At 46.9% G+C, this 7,691-nt stretch overlaps 1 protein-coding gene across 2 annotated transcripts in view; it reads left to right on the top strand.

Moving 5' to 3' along the window:
• The first annotated feature begins 1,365 nt into the window (after positions 1 to 1,365).
• GRIN2B (glutamate ionotropic receptor NMDA type subunit 2B) overlaps positions 1,366 to 7,691 on the top strand; it is a 442,738-nt gene continuing 436,412 nt past the window's right edge. The window contains exons 1-3 of one of the 2 annotated variants that reach the window (XM_055358714.2): positions 1,366 to 1,461; positions 1,801 to 2,035; positions 3,022 to 3,450. The gene's annotated coding sequence lies outside the window, so the exon portion shown is untranslated. Of the gene's footprint in view, positions 2,036 to 3,021; positions 3,451 to 7,691 lie in introns of both variants that reach the window. The other variant, XM_055358713.2, reaches the window with a different exon arrangement.

The raw sequence follows: 7,691 nt of genomic DNA, 5'->3' as shown, positions 1-7,691 counted from the left end.
TTCTTGCTTTCTGCATTCTATACTCCTCTTGGAATCGGTGTTCTAACAACTGCAAACCTGCCCATAGGCAGGTGAACTTCAAAACCCTGGAGACAAATTATTAGAGGGGCTTGGGTTGGCTGCTGTGTATCAAGAGGGCACAGCAACTCTGGGGTGCTTCGACACTTCCCCAAAGTAGTGAAAGATCAGTTCTAACTCTTAGAAAAATAGAAAACCATTACTGAGAAGGAATAATTTGCATGTGAACACACTCTTTGTGTTTTCACACAATGCTTATGTGTTCGTGTGTGTTAAATATGTTAGATTCAAAAATTAAGCCTGAGAAAAACCAGGAAACTGAAGAATTACTGTAGTTCAGAAGTATGAGTAGTCTGGTCTACAGGACAGCAAAAACATATCTGATGGGTTCTACAGACTAAAGTTCCAAGCCACTAGGTATATCCACTCACACAGCCTTCTCTCCTGTGCGTTTGTATGGCCGCTTCTCAGGAATGCTGGTGAGAAGCCCATGATATAACCAATACGAAAATGTTCCACCACTGTAGTATTCTAGATATTTGAAAAGACAATGGATGAAAATGAAAATTATGCATATACAATAATATTAATGTTAAAAGTAAACAATACTACAGGTGGTGATGAGGGCTATTAAAATATAAAAGAGTTCAATAGGAAGAGAAATGAATGGATGTTTGCCTTTTCAAAGAGGGTGGGTTTGTAAATGCCAGGAAATCCAGTTTCCTTTAGGGATTATTCACGGGCCTCACCATCTTCTCTTCTCAAGGCATTTAAATAACAGGATCCACTTTAATAAAAAATGTCAAACTCCTCACGCCTTCACTAGCAGCCAGAGAAGCACGCGTATGGTCTATACTGTACAATTTAGCCACGGATGACACCTGCTTTGCTTTGTTTTCTATTGTGTTAGGCGTCAGCCTCGTGTGCTCAGATAGATCTTAAGCTCCTTGAAGGCAAGAAAGAACCCGGCCCCAGACTGCGTCCGACACACAGAATGCTCGTAGGAAGCACAGGCTGATTTATGGAAAATACAGCAAGGGTCTTCAATTTCGAACTACAGCTCCGCCTTGGAGATGCTTTCCGCAGCCCGCGGGCCGCCCACGGGGGGCACTGTCTAGCTCCCCTCGCCCCTCAGCCGCTCTCCGTCGGTGCTGTTCCCCGCTGCGGCCGGGAGGAGGCGCCACGGACTCGGGCTAAGCTTCTTCCCCCTTCCGTCCCCCTTCCATCCCCCTTCCTACCCCACTTCCCCAGCACGTGACGTGGGAAGCTGCCTCCGCCAGAGTCTTAGCAAGAGGAGTGAGGGGGTGCAGGGGCTTGGGGGTGGGGTGGGGTGGGGGGTGTGGAGAAAGAGGACACGCGCGCTCACACCCGCCCCTGGGAGCAGAAGCAGTATCTTCCCCAGCTTCGTGGGTTTCTCCTCCCCCCGGAGTCAGGGTGTGCGAGGTAGGGGGTGTGTGTGTGTCTGTGTGTGTGTGCGCGGCACGTTTTTGAGGGTGAGACCCAAATCCAGACCAGGCAACCTGCGTTCCCCGCGCCTCCCCCCGTCCCCGGTGATTAATACCCATTTTTCTGACGCTCCCCTCCTCCCCTCCTGCTCTCCCTCTCCGGCTGCCGCGCGGTTGACTTGCACAGCCTGCCCCCGCCCGCTTCCCTTCCCCCGGCTCCGATCCTCACCAACTGGAATCTGGGCTCCTGCCTCTCCACCCCCCACCTCTTTTTGAGAAAGGAAGGTTCCCCCCACCCCCTTTCAAAAACCACTTCCTTCGGCTTCTTCACCTCTAGGAAATCTCGGGGCTTCGCTCTATCGAGAGTGCTCGTCAAGGGTGATTCTTGATCACCACCATCCAGTAGTGCTGGCGTCCGAATGCATATCCTTTTGCCTTGCAAAGAAGAGTCATGAACTTCAAAACCCCCGAGACGGATCATTAATCCTGCTTTGCAGGAAAGGAAAACCCTCCATTCCCAGCCACCGGCCACCCCTCTCCGCAGACTGCAACCGCGGAGGCGCTCGGAGCCGGTACGTAAAGATGGGCTTTGGAGTCTCTCCTTTCAATGTAGGGGTTTGGGGGTGTCAGGCAGATAAAGGGTCGAAGCCGTGAAATCGTGAACCAACCTGGCATGAGGTAAAGCTCTGAAATCCAGCAGAACCCGGCACTTGCTAATTTGGACGTGGCTTTTTTAAAGGTTTTTTTTTTTGTGGGGGAGGGGGTGCTGTGACTGGGTAGGGCTGTCTCTGGTCTTTTGGGGGGTTTCATCCCTTCACCTAGCAGAGGGGCAGGGCAGCAGCGCCCCGGGCCGGACCCACGCGCCGAGCCCATCCGTCCAATCGACACGTTGCAGGTGAAGCCCCGTGCGCTGCACCTCAGCGCGGCGGCAGCGTGAGTGTGCGCGGGGGTGAGTGTGCGCGGGGGTGAGTGTGAGTGCGCGCGGGGCGCGTGCGCGTCGGGGGCGTGTGTGCGCGCGTGTCAGTGTGCCCCTTCCAAGAAATGCCCAGTGTGCACCCCGTGCACAATCAGAACCCATTCAGCACAAGCCCGGGGTGGGAGGCGGCGCTGCTGCTGGAGGCGATGAGGAGAGCGAGACAGACATGTCAGCAGCAATGCAGATGGGGCTGGGGGCCGCACTCGCTGGCGAGTTAAGTGGGAATTGTGTTTCTGCGTGTGTGTGAGTGTGTGTTGCTGTATGGTGCCGCTTCTCCCCCCCTTCCTCCTTCCTTCCCACTTCCCTCCTTCGCTCGCTCCCTCCCTCTCTCCTCTTCCATTCAGGTTGGCTTTCCCACCTCTCATCCGTGCCTGTCCCAGGAATGGTATAGCCAGACCTTTTCTGAATTATTTATAGACCGGTACCAGCTGTTTTCAATTCCTCTCGTGTGCACTCTGTGGGAAATGCGGGGTTTCCTCCCCCCTTTCCTTAAAACGAATTGATATCTTTTTCGGAATGCATTTTTCTCACCCTCCGGGGGACACGCGAATCAAGCCCTGACCGCCTCTTTTTCCCCCTTAGGAAGGGGACGCTTTGGGAATGACCATGCTCCACCGAGGGACGGAGCCGGCCCCCAGCTTCTCCACACAGAGCTTCCTCCACTAACGCTCCAAAAACCAAAAACCGTAATTGCCAGAAGAAGCGTTAAAAATCTATTCCAGCCACTAACCTCACATGCACACGGAATAATTACTCTGGATTCTGCATTGTGAGCTGCTCTCCATACCCTGAATTACCTTTGAATTAAATCTTTTTTTTTTTGAATTTGCATCTCTTCAAGACACAAGATTAAAACAAAATTTACGCTAAATTGGATTTTAAATTATCTTCCGTTCATTTATCCTTCGTCTTTCTTATGTGGATATGCAAGCGAGAAGAAGGGACTGGACATTCCCAACATGCTCACTCCCTTAATCTGTCCGTCTAGAGGTTTGGCTTCTACAAACCAAGGTAGGGCAAATTCTATTTTATTTTTTCCTCACCTGGGGTAGGGATTCCTCCTTTTATCTATCTCTTCGAGTCCCTCAAGTGGATCTTTTTGGAAGAAAAGGTCATAAGATATGAAAATAATGCTGTTTTGGGAAAAAGGCTTATTACAAAGAAGGAAATCTCCCATGTTTTTTCTTTTTCTTCTCTCATCAAACAGGTTTTGGGCTTTTGGGGGGCAGTGGGGGTGGATGTATGTAGGCACAAAAGATGTTGGATGGCATCAGGGGAATGTATCTATATCTATATCTATAGACATAGCCAGCCAGGAGACCTGTGTGATTTTCCAGTTAAATAGCATTTTATTCACCCAGAACTAAAGCTCCGATTTTTATGGGAATCTAGAAATCATTTTTTTTTTTTCAGGTTGGCTTTATTCCCCTTGTCACCTTCATGCCTCTCTCCCTGTCTCCTGTCTTTACCTTCCTAGGCATCCTTTCTATGCCCTTTAAAACAGATAAAAATAATGATTGAGATTACTGTGATTGTTGCCCTGAAATCCACTTGCTGTCTAAAGGGTTGACACGGGGCCCAGAAATCCCGGGAGGCCTATTGCAGAGGGGTAGGTCTAGGTGGGGATCGGGCTGGTCTCAGAACACCTGGAATTGAAGGATGCTGCAGGTTAAAGGACTTAAATCTTAAGCTCGGAAAGGAGGAATTCTGTCAATATTCTGCTTTTAATTTGTATTTTTTCCTGTGCTATTATTTTTGAGCTGTAAATTTCTCCTTCTGTCTACACATCTATTTATACCCACACATCCTCCAAGCAAACTGTTACTTCCACACTCTTGCAAAATGGCTATCTTGCAGAGTTCTAAAATGCTGTGCATGTGGAAGGGGTGCAGAATTCGACACGTGAGTCTTTGTGTTAAACAAAGAGATGTGCTGTTTGCATGTGTTAGTCTTGTACCCTCAAAAATGGAATTAATACTTTAACATTTTCCCTTTCATCAATTTTTACAATATGTGAAATGTGATTAGGCAGTATTTTAATGTACTTGAGAAGAGAAATAGCAGGAGAAATGGAAAAGACTTAGCTAATGACTCTTCAGCTAGTCACTCATGCAATCCAAGACAACTCTTGGGAGAATCAGATCATTCATGGGTTGGAAGGCCATGATGGTGAGTGGTCTGCTCGTTTCCTTGCTCCACTGACCATATGTCCCTGAACTCTGAAGGCGTCTAAATGCAGGGATCAGGTTGGGATAAAGATCTCCAAAAACATGTAGCAGAATCATTAGCATCATTATTTTTCCTAAAAGTATTACCACCCCCCCAACACACACAAAATTTTTTTTCTGGCATTTTAAAACAACAATTCTTTGATAATCCAAAATACCAAAGGGATGTGGGGAAGAGGTGAAAGATCTTTGTCGCTCAACATGACAGTAGATGATAGTTCTTCATTGTCCAGAAAGGATAGATGTAATCCAAATTCACTATCCCCCTTCTCTAGGTTTCATTCTTTTGAGTTTTACTGCTGAAATGCTACTTTGTAACCATGGTGTAATCAGAGTGAGAGGGTGGGATCCCACTTTGAACCATGTTCTCACCATGTCTACAAATAGCTGAGGTTATCTGGTGTGTGCTCACCTTAGAGACACCTGAGCTCATTCTCCATCTGCTTCCACTCCAAGTAGGAGGATGAACTCTTAATTTGACTTCAAAATAGAAAAGAGGTATGGGTGAGAAAGGCAGCTCCATGTGCAATGCTTTCATACATACAGATGGACAAGGAGAGGAGGGCATTGATGGGGCACAGGGCCCCTTTTGCATCCCCAGTGCCACAACACCAGTACTCCACACCCAGTAGGTCCTTTGGAATATTTGTTTGTTGGTGATGGGTTTGACAAGGATGCTGTTTGACAGGATCTCAGCTACCTCATTTATCTTGAATGCCAATGGATGAAGCCAGGTTCCAGGCTATCATTAGTTGTCCCTAAGACTAGGCGAGGTTGAAAGGGGAGGGAGTTGAGGAAGAGAGGAAAAAGTGGGTGGGGAAGCTATAAAGGGAAAGGAGAGGTAATCCAACTGGAAGAGGCTTGTTAAGATTCAAGGAGGAATCGCCACAGGTGGTCTGTGCCTTTTCACCATGCAAAGCCATTTTGGAGACCCTGATGAGGAAGCAGGTGTTCCCCATCCTCGTAGGCAGTCTCTGTGAGGCTGTGACTCAGTGGTGCTCTGAGCCATCTCAGGGCCATTGTTCTCGCCCCCTTTTTTCCCCTCACAGCACAGAGCTGACTGGGTTCTATTTTGTCTTTTCTCCTTCTGCCAGCCCCCTTACAGTGTGGGTGACATGGGAAAGAAAGGTGGCGGCTGGTGGGAGGAAGAGCAAATTTAATTTCAGTCGAGGAACCTCCATGATGAGCAATTAAGAAAAATAATAATAATGGGAAATAAAGACTTCCCAGGACACAGTTAAGGACATTAGGTGGGTAATTTCAAGAGAAGCAGAACAACATGGTTATCTTCTGTGTCTGTTTCAGGTGTGGCAGAGCATGGCGGATCTGTGAACACAGAGTGATGTGGCAGTTTAGAGTTAGGTGTTACATGTGAGGAGAGGAGCCGGGAGTACCACTGGATTGTCTAATTTTTCCTCTCCCATTGGTTCCATCCCTAGGAAGCCTGTCTGTCTGAAGATCCATGCTTTGCTAACGTATATATGCAATTTTTGCCAGGGATGGACGCAGGCAGAGAGAATCAATAAGAAGGTGAAATGACAGGAAAGGAGGGGAAAGAGAAAAAATCCTCTATTCAATACTTTGCACACCAAGTGCTTTTCTTTAAGGCTGATTGAGAAGAGCGACTTCCTCTGGAGAAGGGATGAACAGCAGGAACCTTGATTTTGTGTTCTTGGTTTACCTCCAGAAAGATAGCTTTGGAATCTTGACTGTCTTCCCTGACCTTCATGTGCATGCACCCAGCCTTGTGTGGGGAGAGGCAGGGGGCACCTGGGAGGTGGGCAAATAGACTGAAATTGGCTGGTGGAATGAGGGGTGTTTGGGAGAAACAGGACTGAGCTGATGCATCCTTTGGCCACAATATTACCTTGTAAAACATTCTTCCAGTTCCTCCATGAATACAATAAACCCCAGGGGCAGGGTTTTTTTTTTCTATATTCTTGTTTAAGAATCTGAAAACAAAGGTGACATATATACTACTAACAGGTTAAAGTAAAAAAATTGTTAATATTTATGGGCTATAAATAATATTGATGGACTATAAAAGGAGACAGGTGAAAGGACAAATTATATGGGAAGAAATCATAATCCCAAATCAGCATGTAGAAGCTAGGGAAGAGAAAAAAGCCAGGGTTGAACTCACCATTCTAAAGACGGGAAAACTGTTGTTCCAAACGATAGTCTTGTGTCTTTAATATTGAAGACCGGGGCCAACAAAACCACTCATCTTGTGTATTTTGTTGGAGTCAAAAGTAGCTGAGCTGGAAAAATGAAGCTCCTCCTTTTCCTCAGTGCCATTCTATCCCATCCTTAGGAATTCTAGAAATTTCTTCCTTTCAGTAAACTACATTTTCAGTCACTGCTCCTGTGCACATGATTGGATGCCAGTATTGTCTCTCATTGTAAATAAATATAGATCAAAAGAGTTACTGGTGTAATGAATTGTTCGCATTTATTAAAGTGCATCTCCTCTTTGCAACCACAAGAAGTCTCCAGGGAGAGTAGATTAGTGGTTGAATTGATATCTTCCAGAAGGAGGCCAAAGCTAGAACAGAATGTAGTCGGGATGAAAGAGCAGGCATAGCTCAGAGAAGGTGGGTTTTTGAGGTTCACCTGCGGCTGTTAATGGTGCCTGTGGCCATTACACAGAATCCATTGTGCTGTGAACATTTTGGGGGATTGTGAACCCAGCAAGGTGTGTTTATGAACCTTTAGTTGTTTTCTTGATGTTCTCCACCTTATTTTTGGTCTTTTCACTTCCTAGTACTTTCAGCAGAGGTTGGCAGAGAAGGGACCTCATGCACGTCTACCTTGTCCCCTTGGTGAAACTCTCCATGGCTGCCCCAGGCTGTGGAATTGCCTTCCTTTCTGGTCTTCACCAGCATGTGCTCATGCTTCTTAGTTTATCCTGACTTTGTTTATATGCCCTGTTTCCCTAAGAAGTTTGTGCACTCCTCAAGGGCAGGGAGAGATGTTTTATTCATCTTAGAATCATTTGTACTTAGCGTAGTGACTAGCACATAA

This window comes from Gorilla gorilla, chromosome 10 (assembly GCF_029281585.2).
Source record: "Gorilla gorilla gorilla isolate KB3781 chromosome 10, NHGRI_mGorGor1-v2.1_pri, whole genome shotgun sequence".
Taxonomy (NCBI): Eukaryota; Metazoa; Chordata; class Mammalia; order Primates; family Hominidae; genus Gorilla; species Gorilla gorilla.
This window is presented reverse-complemented; position numbering and strand designations above follow the sequence as displayed.